General features: G+C 47.7%; 11 non-coding genes and 1 pseudogene across 11 annotated transcripts; all 12 read right to left on the bottom strand.

Annotated features, from left to right (window-relative positions):
* Positions 1–2,239: 2,239 nt before the first annotated feature.
* Positions 2,240–2,358, bottom strand: LOC113173888. Its single transcript, XR_003299858.1, has one exon. It is a non-coding gene; the product is annotated as a 5S ribosomal RNA (ribosomal RNA).
* Positions 2,359–2,464: 106 nt separating this feature from the next.
* On the bottom strand, positions 2,465–2,535 carry trnay-gua. The gene has a single exon. It is a non-coding gene; the product is annotated as a tRNA-Tyr (tRNA).
* Positions 2,536–3,306: 771 nt separating this feature from the next.
* On the bottom strand, positions 3,307–3,425 carry LOC113173887. Its single transcript, XR_003299857.1, has one exon. It is a non-coding gene; the product is annotated as a 5S ribosomal RNA (ribosomal RNA).
* A 732-nt stretch (positions 3,426–4,157) lies between these two features.
* LOC113173890 lies at positions 4,158–4,273 on the bottom strand (annotated as a pseudogene).
* A 943-nt stretch (positions 4,274–5,216) lies between these two features.
* On the bottom strand, positions 5,217–5,335 carry LOC113173894. The gene has a single exon (XR_003299863.1). It is a non-coding gene; the product is annotated as a 5S ribosomal RNA (ribosomal RNA).
* Positions 5,336–6,066: 731 nt separating this feature from the next.
* LOC113173893 lies at positions 6,067–6,185 on the bottom strand. Its single transcript, XR_003299862.1, has one exon. It is a non-coding gene; the product is annotated as a 5S ribosomal RNA (ribosomal RNA).
* Positions 6,186–6,292: 107 nt separating this feature from the next.
* On the bottom strand, positions 6,293–6,363 carry trnad-guc. The gene has a single exon. It is a non-coding gene; the product is annotated as a tRNA-Asp (tRNA).
* Positions 6,364–7,132: 769 nt separating this feature from the next.
* Positions 7,133–7,251, bottom strand: LOC113173892. Its single transcript, XR_003299861.1, has one exon. It is a non-coding gene; the product is annotated as a 5S ribosomal RNA (ribosomal RNA).
* A 734-nt stretch (positions 7,252–7,985) lies between these two features.
* LOC113173891 lies at positions 7,986–8,104 on the bottom strand. Its single transcript, XR_003299860.1, has one exon. It is a non-coding gene; the product is annotated as a 5S ribosomal RNA (ribosomal RNA).
* A 107-nt stretch (positions 8,105–8,211) lies between these two features.
* trnad-guc lies at positions 8,212–8,282 on the bottom strand. The gene has a single exon. It is a non-coding gene; the product is annotated as a tRNA-Asp (tRNA).
* Positions 8,283–9,051: 769 nt separating this feature from the next.
* On the bottom strand, positions 9,052–9,170 carry LOC113173886. Its single transcript, XR_003299856.1, has one exon. It is a non-coding gene; the product is annotated as a 5S ribosomal RNA (ribosomal RNA).
* Positions 9,171–9,900: 730 nt separating this feature from the next.
* Positions 9,901–10,018, bottom strand: LOC113173889. Its single transcript, XR_003299859.1, has one exon. It is a non-coding gene; the product is annotated as a 5S ribosomal RNA (ribosomal RNA).
* Positions 10,019–12,604: the final 2,586 nt, after the last annotated feature.

The following is a 12,604-nucleotide window of genomic DNA, read 5'->3' as shown; positions in this document are numbered from 1 at the left end:
AAAAAAAAAATAAATAAAAACCTCAGTCATCATCACCCATTATACATGCGCAAGGGTGGCTACAAGAAACCCACATTCAACAATCATTCAAAGTAATAATCAGACAGAAGAAACACAAAGCAACTGTATAAGTTGTCTGACCATCTTCAGGGCTTTCAACCCAGTTGTTTAAACGTACCTTCGCGGGTGGAGCATTGCCCTGTTGTCTATGTTACGTTGATGAACCGTATGTTTCCTCCCTGTGTTTGGAATATCCTTGTATTGAACAGCGCAGCCACCTCTGGTCGTGTGTTAAAGACAATTGAGGCACAAGAGAAAAGCTACCGCACTGTATTCCAGTCGGTCTCCCCATTCAAGTGCTCACCCGGCCCGACCTTGCTTGGTTTGAGACGGACGCGAGATGGGCGTGTTCAGGGTTGTGGTATGGCCCGTAAGCGAAAGGTTTTCTTTGCCAAGGCCTTTAAAGGGATGCCGTGGAAGGCACCTGTCTTTTAGAGGCCATAGACAAAACCAAGAGCAAGCAGTACGAAAAGCGCAAAGCACTCCCCGTCTGGGCATCGGACCCCGGTGTCTTTCGCCGTTCAGGCGGGGATATGTCCACTATACTAACGAGGAGGGTGTGCGCGTGCTGACCAGGCGTGCCCATTGCCGAGCCCTCTTGCCGTTATTCTAATCAAAAGCAAAAAAAAACTCCTTCGGTACATTTTTGCGTTTGCCTCACAAAAGTTCCCTTCTCTTTAATTTCCCTTTATTTGTTTGCAATGGTTTTTTTGCGTTTTTCTAATAATCACACATTTCTTCACTTGGTCGAGTCGTTTCCTCGACCGTTACGCCCCTGGGAAGGCGGGGGTTTGGATGGTGGGCGCAAAAACTACATCAATTAAAAACATCACGTTCATCCCATATCATGAGCACCGGGGTGGCTATCTAAGAAAACCACATCAACAAATCAATTCACAGTCAATCAATCCGCCCACGGGGGGGTGGGGGGTGACATAAACACACAGCACTTTCTTGTCTTTGTGGCGCAGCTACGGCACCCTCTGTTGTGTGTAACGGAAGTGGCGGCAAAAGAGACAGCACAGCACCTGGTATTGTGGCCTTTCGTTGACTCCATCACTTAATGTCAGGGAGCACCAAAGGCGACATTCTTCTGACCACCTTCCCAACTGGCAAGTTGACGGTCCGTCACCGATGGACCCCGGCTGACAGGTTTTTTGCTGCATTTTGGTTGAATGACAGCTGAAATATCCCTGTTTTCTTGGTGACAAGATGCAAATATTCAGCATTTATGTATTGTCTCTGGTTAGTGATGACAGTATGTTTCCTCCCGGGTTGTTTGCATTCCTTGGTATTGACCCCGCACAGCACCTCTGGTGGGGGGAACGCCCAAGTGGACGGCAAAAGAGTAAAAGCTTAGCACCCTGTATTCCCAGGCGGTCTCTTTCCCATTCAAGTTACTCACCAGGCCTGACCATGCTTGGCTTCCGAGATCGGCCGAAGATCGGGCGTGTGTTCCGGGTGGTATGGAGTAAGCGCAAGTCTCTTTTGCCGGCCTTTTAAACGGCGCCGTGGAAGGCCCCTGTCTTTAGGAGGCCATAGAGAAAAAAACAAACGAACGCAGTAAGACAAGCGCCAACGCAACTGGTCGGGGAATCGACCCGGTCTTCGCGTGCCGGCGGAGATACTTCCATATAATAACGCGGACGGTGCTGCTGTCTGCTGCCCCGGCGTGCCATTGCGCAGCCCTCTTGCGCGGTAGTATTATCCAAAAAACCTTGTACTTTTTGCGTTTGCCTCACAAAAAGTTTCACTTCTCTTTAATTTCCTTTATTGGCAATGGTGCGTTTCTCATAATTTCATCCATTCTTCACTTGTCGAGCGTTCCTCGACCGTTACGCACCTTGGAAGGCGGTTTGGAGGGGCAAAAATAAATACATACAAACCTTCAATCATCATCACCATTCTACATGAGCACAGGGGTGGCTAAATGAACACATCAATCAATCAATCAAAGTTCAATCAATCAGACCAAAGAAACAAGCAACTGTAAGTTGATTACCTTTCGGGCTTTCCACCATGTTGTTAAACTACCTTCGGGTTTTTGAGCATTGCCATGTTTGTCTCTTGTTTAGGATGAAAAGTATGTTTCCTCCCTGTGTTTTGCAATCTCCCTTGGTATTGAACCAGCGACAGCACCCTCTGGTGGGTGGAAAGACAAGTGGAGGCAAAAGAGAAAAGCTTACAGCACCTGGTATTCCCAGGCGGTCTCCCATCCAAGTACTAACCAGGCCCGACCCTGCTTGGCTTCCGAGATCGGACGAGATCGGGCGTGTTCAGGGTGGTATGGCCGTAAGCGAAAGTCTCTTTTGCCAAGGCCCCTTTAAACGGGATGCCGTGGAAGGCACCTGTCTTTTAGAGGCCATAGAAAAACAAAAGCAAGCAGTAAGAAAAGCGCAAAGCACTCCCCGTCGGGGAATCGACCCCGGTCTTCCGCGTTACAGGCGGAGATACTGTCCACTATACTAACGAGGACGGGTGCTGCTGTCTTGCTTGACCACGGCGTGCCATTGCGAAGCACTCTTGCCGGTATTCTATTATCCAAAAAACCCTTCGGTACATTTTTTGCGTTTGCCTCACAAAAGTTCACTTCTCTTTAATTTCCTTTATTTGTGCAATGGTGCGTTTCTACATAATTTCACACATTTCTTCACTTGTGGCGAGTCGTTTCCTCGACCGTTACGCACCTGGGAAGGCGGTCTTGGATGGGAGCAAAAATAAATAAATAAAAACCTCAAGTCATCATCACCATTATACATGAGCACAGGGGTGGCTAAAGAAACACATCAATCAATCAATCAAAGTCAATCAATCAGACCAGAAGAAACAAAGCACTTTCTCTGTCTTTTGTGGAGCAGCTACGGCACCCTCTGGTGTGTGTAAAGACAAGTGGAGGCAAAAGAGAAAAGCTTACAGCACCTGGTATTTGTTGGCCTCGTTGACTTCCATCACGTCAATGTAGTGGAGCACAAAGGAGATCACTTCTCTCTGACCACCTCCAACTGGCAACGTTGAACGGTCGTCACAGCTGGACCACGGATGACAGGTTTTTTCGCTGCATTTGGTCTGAACTGACAGCTGAAATATCCCTGTTTTCCTTGGTGCAAATATTCAGCATTTATGTATTTGTCTCTTGTTTAGTGATGAAAAGTATGTTTCCTCCCGGTGTTTTGCAATCTCCCTTGGTATTGAACCAGCGACAGCACCCTCTGGTGGGTGGAAAGACAAGTGGAGGCAAAAGAGAAAAGCTTACAGCACCTGGTATTCCCAGGCGGTCTCCCATCCAAGTACTAACCAGGCCCGACCCTGCTTGGCTTCCGAGATCGGACGAGATCGGGCGTGTTCAGGGTGGTATGGCCGTAAGCGAAAGTCTCTTTTGCCAAGGCCCCTTTTAAACGGGATGCCGTGGAAGGCACCTGTCTTTTAGAGGCCATAGAAAAACAAAAGCAAGCAGTAAGAAAAGCGCAAAGCACTGCCCGTCGGGGAATCGACCCCGGTCTTTCCGCGTGACAGGCGGAGATACTGTCCACTATACTAACGAGGAACGGTGCTGCTGTCTTGCTTGACCACGGCGTGCCATTGCGAGCACTCTTGCCGGTATTGTATTATCCAAAAAACCCTTCGGTACATTTTTTGCGTTTGCCTCACAAAAGTTCACTTCTCTTAATTTCCTTTATTTGTGCAATGGTGCGTTTCTTACATAATTTCACACATTTCTTCACTTGTGGCGAGTCGTTTCCTCGACCGTTACGCACCTGGGAAGGCGTCTTGGATGGGAGCAAAATAAATAAATAAAAACCTCAAGTCATCATCACCATTATACATGAGCACCGGGTGGCTAAGAAACCACATCAATCAATCAATCAAAGTCAATCAATCAGACCAGAAGAAACAAAGCAACTGTAAGTTGTATACCAATCTTCAGGGCTTTCCACAAGGTTGTTTAAACGTACCTTGGGTTGAGCAATGAATGCCATGTTTGTCTCTTGTTTAGTGATGAAAGTATGTTCCTCCCTGTGTTTTGGAATCTCCCTTGGTATTGAACCAGCGACAGCACCCTCTGGTGTGTGAAAGACAAGTGGAGGCAAAAAGAGAAAAGCTTACAGCACCTGGTATTCCCAGGCGGTCTCCCATCCAAGTACTAACCAGGCCCGACCCTGCTGGCTTCCGAGATCGGACGAATCAGGCGTGTCAGGGTGGTATGGCCGTAAGCGAAAGTCTCTTTTGCCAAGGCCCCTTTTTAAACAGGGATGCCGTGGAAGGCACCTGTCTTTTAGAGGCCATAGAAAAACAAAAGCAAGCAGTAAGAAAAGCGCAAAGCACTCCCCGTCGGGAATCGACCCCGGTCTTCCGCGTTACAGGCGGAGATACTGTCCACTATACTAACGAGGACGGGTGCTGCTGTCTTGCTTGACCACGGCGTGCCATTGCGAGCACTCTTGCCGGTATTGTATTATCAAAAAACCCTTCGGTACATTTTTTGCGTTTGCCTCACAAAAGTTCACTCTCTTTAATTTCCTTTATTTGTGCAATGGTGCGTTTCTACATAATTTCACACATTTCTTCACTTGTGGCGAGTCGTTTCCTCGACCGTTACGCACATGGGAAGGCGGTCTTGGATGGGAGCAAAAATAAATAAATAAAAACCTCAAGTCATCATCACCATTATACATGAGCACAGGGGTGGCTAAAGAAACACATCAATCAATCAATCAAAGTCAATCAATCAGACCAGAAGAAACAAAGCACTTTCTCTGGCTTTTGTGGAGCAGCTACGGCACCCTCTGGTGTGTGTAAAGACAAGTGGAGGCAAAAGAGAAAAGCTTACAGCACCTGGTATTTGTTGGCCTCGTTGACTTCCATCACGTCAATGTATGGAGCACAAAGGAGATCACTTCTCTCTGACCACCTCCAACTGCAACGTTGAACGGTCGTCACAGCTGACCACGGATGACAGGTTTTTTCGCTGCATTTGGTCTGAACTGACAGCTGAAACTATCCCTGTTTTCCTTGGTGCAAATATCAGCATTTATGTATTTGTCTCTTGTTAGTGATGAAAAGTATGTTTCCTCCCGGTGTTTTGCAATCTCCCTTGGTATTGAACCAGCGACAGCACCCTCTGGTGGGTGGAAAGACAAGTGGAGGCAAAAGAGAAAAGCTTACAGCACCTGGTATTCCCAGGCGGTCTCCCATCCAAGTACTAACCAGGCCCGACCCTGCTTGGCTTCCGAGATCGGACGAGATCGGGCGTGTTCAGGGTGGTATGGCCGTAAGCGAAAGTCTCTTTTGCCAAGGCCCCTTTTAAACGGGATGCCGTGGAAGGCACCTGTCTTTTAGAGGCCATAGAAAACAAAAGCAAGCAGTAAGAAAAGCGCAAAGCACTGCCCGTCGGGAATCGACCCGGTCTTCCGCGTGACAGGCGGAGATACTGTCCACTATACTAACGAGGACGGTGCTGCTGTCTTGCTTGACCACGGCGTGCCATTGCGAGCACTCTTGCCGGTATTGTATTATCCAAAAAACCCTCGGTACATTTTTTTGCGTTTGCCTCACAAAAGTTCACTTCTCTTTAATTTCCTTTATTTGTGCAATGGTGCGTTTCTACATAATTTCACACATTTCTTCACTTGTGGCGAGTCGTTTCCTCGACCGTTACGCACCTGGGAAGGCGGTCTTGGATGGGAGCAAAAATAAATAAATAAAAACCTCAAGTCATCATCACCATTATACATGAGCACAGGGGTGGCTAAAGAAACACATCAATCAATCAATCAAAGTCAATCAATCAGACCAGAAGAAACAAAGCAACTGTAAGTTGTATTACCATCTTCAGGGCTTTCCACCCAGGTTGTTTAAACGTACCTTCGGGTTTGAGCATTGCCATGTTTGTCTCTTGTTTAGTGATGAAAAGTATGTTTCCTCCCTGTGTTTTGGAATCTCCCTTGGTATTGAACCAGCGACAGCACCCTCTGGTGTGTGTAAAGACAAGTGGAGGCAAAAGAGAAAAGCTTACAGCACCTGGTATTCCCAGGCGGTCTCCCATCCAAGTACTAACCAGGCCCGACCCTGCTTGGCTTCCGAGATCGGACGAGATCGGGCGTGTTCAGGGTGGTATGGCCGTAAGCGAGAGTCTCTTTTGCCAAGGCCCCTTTTAAACGGGATGCCGTGGAAGGCACCTGTCTTTTAGAGGCCATAGAAAAACAAAAGCAAGCAGCAAGAAAAGCGCAAAGTACTCCCCGTCGGGGAATCGACCCCGGTCTTCCGCGTGACAGGCGGAGATACTGTCCACTATACTAACGAGGACGGGTGCTGCTGTCTTGCTTGACCACGGCGTGCCATTGCGAGCACTCCTGCCGGTATTGTATTATCCAAAAACCCTTCGGTACATTTTTTGCGTTTGCCTCACAAAAGTTCACTTCTCTTTAATTTCCTTTATTTGTGCAATGGTGCGTTTCTACATAATTTCACACATTTCTTCACTTGTGGCGAGTCGTTTCCTCGACCGTTACGCACCTGGGAAGGCGGTCTTGGATGGGAGCAAAAATAAATAAATAAAAACCTCAAGTCATCATCACCATTATACATGAGCACAGGGGTGGCTAAAGAAACACATCAATCAATCAATCAAAGTCAATCAATCAGACCAGAAGAAACAAAGCACTTTCTCTGTCTTTTGTGGAGCAGCTACGGCACCCTCTGGTGTGTGTAAAGACAAGTGGAGGCAAAAGAGAAAAGCTTACAGCACCTGGTATTTGTTGGCCTCGTTGACTTCCATCACGTCAATGTAGTGGAGCACAAAGGAGATCACTTCTCTCTGACCACCTCCAACTGGCAACGTTGAACGGTCGTCACAGCTGGACCACGGATGACAGGTTTTTTCGCTGCATTTGGTCTGAACTGACAGCTGAAATATCCCTGTTTTCCTTGGTGCAAATATTCAGCATTTATGTATTTGTCTCTTGTTTAGTGATGAAAAGTATGTTTCCTCCCGGTGTTTTGCAATCTCCCTTGGTATTGAACCAGCGACAGCACCCTCTGGTGGGTGGAAAGACAAGTGGAGGCAAAAGAGAAAAGCTTACAGCACCTGGTATTCCCAGGCGGTCTCCCATCCAAGTACTAACCAGGCCCGACCCTGCTTGGCTTCCGAGATCGGACGAGATCGGGCGTGTTCAGGGTGGTATGGCCGTAAGCGAAAGTCTCTTTTGCCAAGGCCCCTTTTAAACGGGATGCCGTGGAAGGCACCTGTCTTTTAGAGGCCATAGAAAAACAAAAGCAAGCAGTAAGAAAAGCGCAAAGCACTGCCCGTCGGGGAATCGACCCCGGTCTTCCGCGTGACAGGCGGAGATACTGTCCACTATACTAACGAGGACGGTGCTGCTGTCTTGCTTGACCACGGCGTGCCATTGCGAGCACTCTTGCCGGTATTGTATTATCCAAAAAACCCTTCGGTACATTTTTTGCGTTTGCCTCACAAAAGTTCACTTCTCTTTAATTTCCTTTATTTGTGCAATGGTGCGTTTCTACATAATTTCACACATTTCTTCACTTGTGGCGAGTCGTTTCCTCGACCGTTACGCACCTGGGAAGGCGGTCTTGGATGGGAGCAAAAATAAATAAATAAAAACCTCAAGTCATCATCACCATTATACATGAGCACAGGGGTGGCTAAAGAAACACATCAATCAATCAATCAAAGTCAATCAATCAGACCAGAAGAAACAAAGCAACTGTAAGTTGTATTACCATCTTCAGGGCTTTCCACCCAGGTTGTTTAAACGTACCTTCGGGTTTGAGCATTGCCATGTTTGTCTCTTGTTTAGTGATGAAAAGTATGTTTCCTCCCTGTGTTTTGGAATCTCCCTTGGTATTGAACCAGCGACAGCACCCTCTGGTGTGTGTAAAGACAAGTGGAGGCAAAAGAGAAAAGCTTACAGCACCTGGTATTCCCAGGCGGTCTCCCATCCAAGTACTAACCAGGCCCGACCCTGCTTGGCTTCCGAGATCGGACGAGATCGGGCGTGTTCAGGGTGGTATGGCCGTAAGCGAGAGTCTCTTTTGCCAAGGCCCCTTTTAAACGGGATGCCGTGGAAGGCACCTGTCTTTTAGAGGCCATAGAAAAACAAAAGCAAGCAGTAAGAAAAGCGCAAAGCACTCCCCGTCGGGGAATCGACCCCGGTCTTCCGCGTGACAGGCGGAGATACTGTCCACTATACTAACGAGGACGGGTGCTGCTGTCTTGCTTGACCACGGCGTGCCATTGCGAGCACTCCTGCCGGTATTGTATTATCCAAAAAACCCTTCGGTACATTTTTTGCGTTTGCCTCACAAAAGTTCACTTCTCTTTAATTTCCTTTATTTGTGCAATGGTGCGTTTCTACATAATTTCACACATTTCTTCACTTGTGGCGAGTCGTTTCCTCGACCGTTACGCACCTGGGAAGGCGGTCTTGGATGGGAGCAAAAATAAATAAATAAAAACCTCAAGTCATCATCACCATTATACATGAGCACAGGGGTGGCTAAAGAAACACATCAATCAATCAATCAAAGTCAATCAATCAGACCAGAAGAAACAAAGCACTTTCTCTGTCTTTTGTGGAGCAGCTACGGCACCCTCTGGTGTGTGTAAAGACAAGTGGAGGCAAAAGAGAAAAGCTTACAGCACCTGGTATTTGTTGGCCTCGTTGACTTCCATCACGTCAATGTAGTGGAGCACAAAGGAGATCACTTCTCTCTGACCACCTCCAACTGGCAACGTTGAACGGTCGTCACAGCTGGACCACGGATGACAGGTTTTTTCGCTGCATTTGGTCTGAACTGACAGCTGAAATATCCCTGTTTCCTTGGTGCAAATATTCAGCATTTATGTATTTGTCTCTTGTTTAGTGATGAAAAGTATGTTTCCTCCCGGTGTTTTGCAATCTCCCTTGGTATTGAACCAGCGACAGCACCCTCTGGTGGGTGGAAAGACAAGTGGAGGCAAAAGAGAAAAGCTTACAGCACCTGGTATTCCCAGGCGGTCTCCCATCCAAGTACTAACCAGGCCCGACCCTGCTTGGCTTCCGAGATCGGACGAGATCGGGCGTGTTCAGGGTGGTATGGCCGTAAGCGAAAGTCTCTTTTGCCAAGGCCCCTTTTAAACGGGATGCCGTGGAAGGCACCTGTCTTTTAGAGGCCATAGAAAAACAAAGCAAGCAGTAAGAAAAGCGCAAAGCACTGCCCGTCGGGGAATCGACCCCGGTCTTCCGCGTGACAGGCGGAGATACTGTCCACTATACTAACGAGGACGGTGCTGCTGTCTTGCTTGACCACGGCGTGCCATTGCGAGCACTCTTGCCGGTATTGTATTATCCAAAAAACCCTTCGGTACATTTTTTGCGTTTGCCTCACAAAAGTTCACTTCTCTTTAATTTCCTTTATTGTGCAATGGTGCGTTTCTACATAATTTCACACATTTCTTCACTTGTGGCGAGTCGTTTCCTCGACCGTTACGCACCTGGGAAGGCGGTCTTGGATGGGAGCAAAAATAAATAATAAAAACCTCAAGTCATCATCACCATTATACATGAGCACAGGGGTGGCTAAAGAAACACATCAATCAATCAATCAAAGTCAATCAATCAGACCAGAAGAAACAAAGCAACTGTAAGTTGTATTACCATCTTCAGGGCTTTCCACCCAGGTTGTTTAAACGTACCTTCGGGTTTGAGCATTGCCATGTTTGTCTCTTGTTTAGTGATGAAAAGTATGTTTCCTCCCTGTGTTTGGAATCTCCCTTGGTATTGAACCAGCGACAGCACCCTCTGGTGTGTGTAAAGACAAGTGGAGGCAAAAGAGAAAAGCTTACAGCACCTGGTATTCCCAGGCGGTCTCCCATCCAAGTACTAACCAGGCCCGACCCTGCTTGGCTTCCGAGATCGACGAGATCGGGCGTGTTCAGGGTGGTATGGCCGTAAGCGAAAGTCTCTTTTGCCAAGGCCCCTTTTAAACGGGATGCCGTGGAAGGCACCTGTCTTTTAGAGGCCATAGAAAAACAAAAGCAAGCAGTAAGAAAAGCGCAAAGCACTCCCCGTCGGGGAATCGACCCCGGTCTTTTCCGCGTTACAGGCGGAGATACTGTCCCTATACTAACGAGGACGGGTGCTGCTGTCTTGCTTGACCACGGCGTGCCATTGCGAGCACTCTTGCCGGTATTGTATTATCCAAAAACCCTTCGGTAACATTTTTTGCGTTTGCCTCACAAAAGTTCACTTCTCTTTAATTCCTTTATTGTGCAATGGTGCTTTTCTACATAATTTCACACATTTCTTCACTTGTGGCGAGTCGTTTCCTCGACCGTTAACGCACCTGGGAAGGCGGTCTTGGATGGGAGCAAAATAAATAAATAAAACCTCAAGTCATCATCACCATTATACATGAGCACAGGGGTGGCTAAAGAAACACATCAATCAATCAATCAAAGTCAATCAATCAGACCAGAAGAAACAAAGCACTTTCTCTGTCTTTTGTGGAGCAGCTACGGCACCCCACCCGCTGGTGTGTGGTAAAAGAAACAAGTGGAGGCAAAAGAGAAAGCTCTACAGCACCTGGTAGTGTTGGCCTCGTTGACTTCCATCACGTCAATGTAGTGGAGCACAAGGAATCACGTCTCTCTGACCACCTCCAACTGCAACGTTAACGGTCGTCACAGCCGGACCACGGATACAGGTTTTGTCGCTGCATTTGTCTGAATGACAGCGGGAAAGACCCTGTTGATCCTTTGTGGCAAAGAGTCAGCATTTATTATTGGGCTCTGGGTTGTGATGAAAAGTAATGTTTCCTCCTACCCGTGGTTTGGGCAATCTCGACCTTGGTATTGACCAGCCGACAGCACCCTCTGGGGGTGAAAGACAAGGGAGGCAAAAGAGAAAAAGCTTACGCACCTGGTATTACCCAGGCGTCTCCCATCCAAGTACTACCAGGGCCCGCCCCGGCTTGGCTTCCGACTCGGACGAGAATCGGGCTTGTTCAGGTGGTATGGGGCCGTAAGCGAAATCTCTGTTTTTGCAAGGCCGCCTTTTAAACGTTGAATGCCGTGGAAGGCACCTGTCTTTTAAGAGCCATAGAAAAACAAGAAGCAAGCAGTAAAAAGCGGCAAAAGCACTGCCCGTCGGGAATCGACCCGGTCTGCCGCGTGACAGGCGGAGATACTGTCCAATATACTAACGAGGACCCGGTGCTGCGTGTCTTGCTTTACCACGGGCTGCCCATTGCGAGCACTCTTGCCGGGATTGTATTATCCAAAAAACCCTTCGGTACATTTTTTGCCGTTTGCCTCACAAAAGGTTCACTTCTCATTAATTTCCTTTATTTGTGCATGGTGCGTTTTTCTAATAAGTTCACACATTTCTTCACTTGTGCAGAGTCGTTTCCGCGACGTTAATCACCGGGGAAGCGGTCTTGGATTGAGCAAAAATAAATAATAAAAACCTCAAGTCATCATCACCATTATAGCATGAGCACCGGGGTGGCTGAAGAAACACACCATCAACAATCAAAGTCAAGCAATCAGCAGACCCAAAGAAGACAAAGGCACTTTTAAGTTGTATTACCATCTTAGGGCTGTTCCACCCAGGTTGTTTAAACGTACTTCGGGTTTGAGCATTGCATTTTGTCCTCTTGTTTAGTGATGAAAAGTAGGTTTTCCTCCCGGGGTTTTGCAATCTCCCTTGGTATTGACCACGACAGCACCCTCTGGTGGGTGGAAGACAGTGAGGCAAAAGAAAAAGCTACAGCACCTGTATTCCCCGGGCGTCACCATCCAGTACTAACCAGGCCCGACCCTGCTTGGCTTCCGAGATCGACGAGATCGGGCAGTTTTCAGGGTGGTATGGCCCGTAAGCGAAAGTCCTTGTGCAAGGCCCCTTTTAAACGGGAATGCCGTGGAAGGCACCCTGTTCCTTTTAGAGGCCAGCGAAAAACAAAGCAACAGTAAGAAAAGCGCAAAGCACTCCCCGTCGGGGAATCGACCCCCGGGCTTTGCCGCGTTACATCGAGATACTGCCCTAGACGAACGAGGACGGGTGCTGCGGTCTTGCTTGAACCACACGGCGTGCATGGCGAGCACGTCTGCCTGTATTCTATTATCCAAAAAAAACCCTTCGGTACATTTTTTGCTTTGCATCACATAAAGTTCACTTCTCTTTAATTTCCTTTATTTTTTGTGCAAATGTGCGTTTCTACATAATTTCACCACACATTTTCTCACTTTGTGGCGAGTACGTTTCCATTCCTCCTCCGACCGTTACGCACCTGGAGGCGGTCTTGGTGGGAGCAAAAATAAAAATAAAATAAAACATCAGGCCTCATCACCATTATACTGAGCACAGGGGTGGCAAGAAACACAATCAATCAATAATCAAAGTCAATCCAATCAGACCAGAAGAAACAAAAGGCACTTTTCCTCTGTCTTTTGTGGAGCAGGCACGGCACCCTCTGGTGTGTGAAAGACAAGTGGGAAGGCAAAAAGAAGCGTACAGCAACCTGGTATGTGTTGGCCGCGTTG

Source organism: Anabas testudineus, unplaced genomic scaffold (genome assembly GCF_900324465.2).
Source record: "Anabas testudineus unplaced genomic scaffold, fAnaTes1.2 Contig208arrow_ctg1, whole genome shotgun sequence".
In the NCBI taxonomy this organism is placed as follows: domain Eukaryota; kingdom Metazoa; phylum Chordata; class Actinopteri; order Anabantiformes; family Anabantidae; genus Anabas; species Anabas testudineus.
Note: the sequence above shows the minus strand (reverse complement) of the source record. Positions and strands in the feature narration are given on the sequence as shown.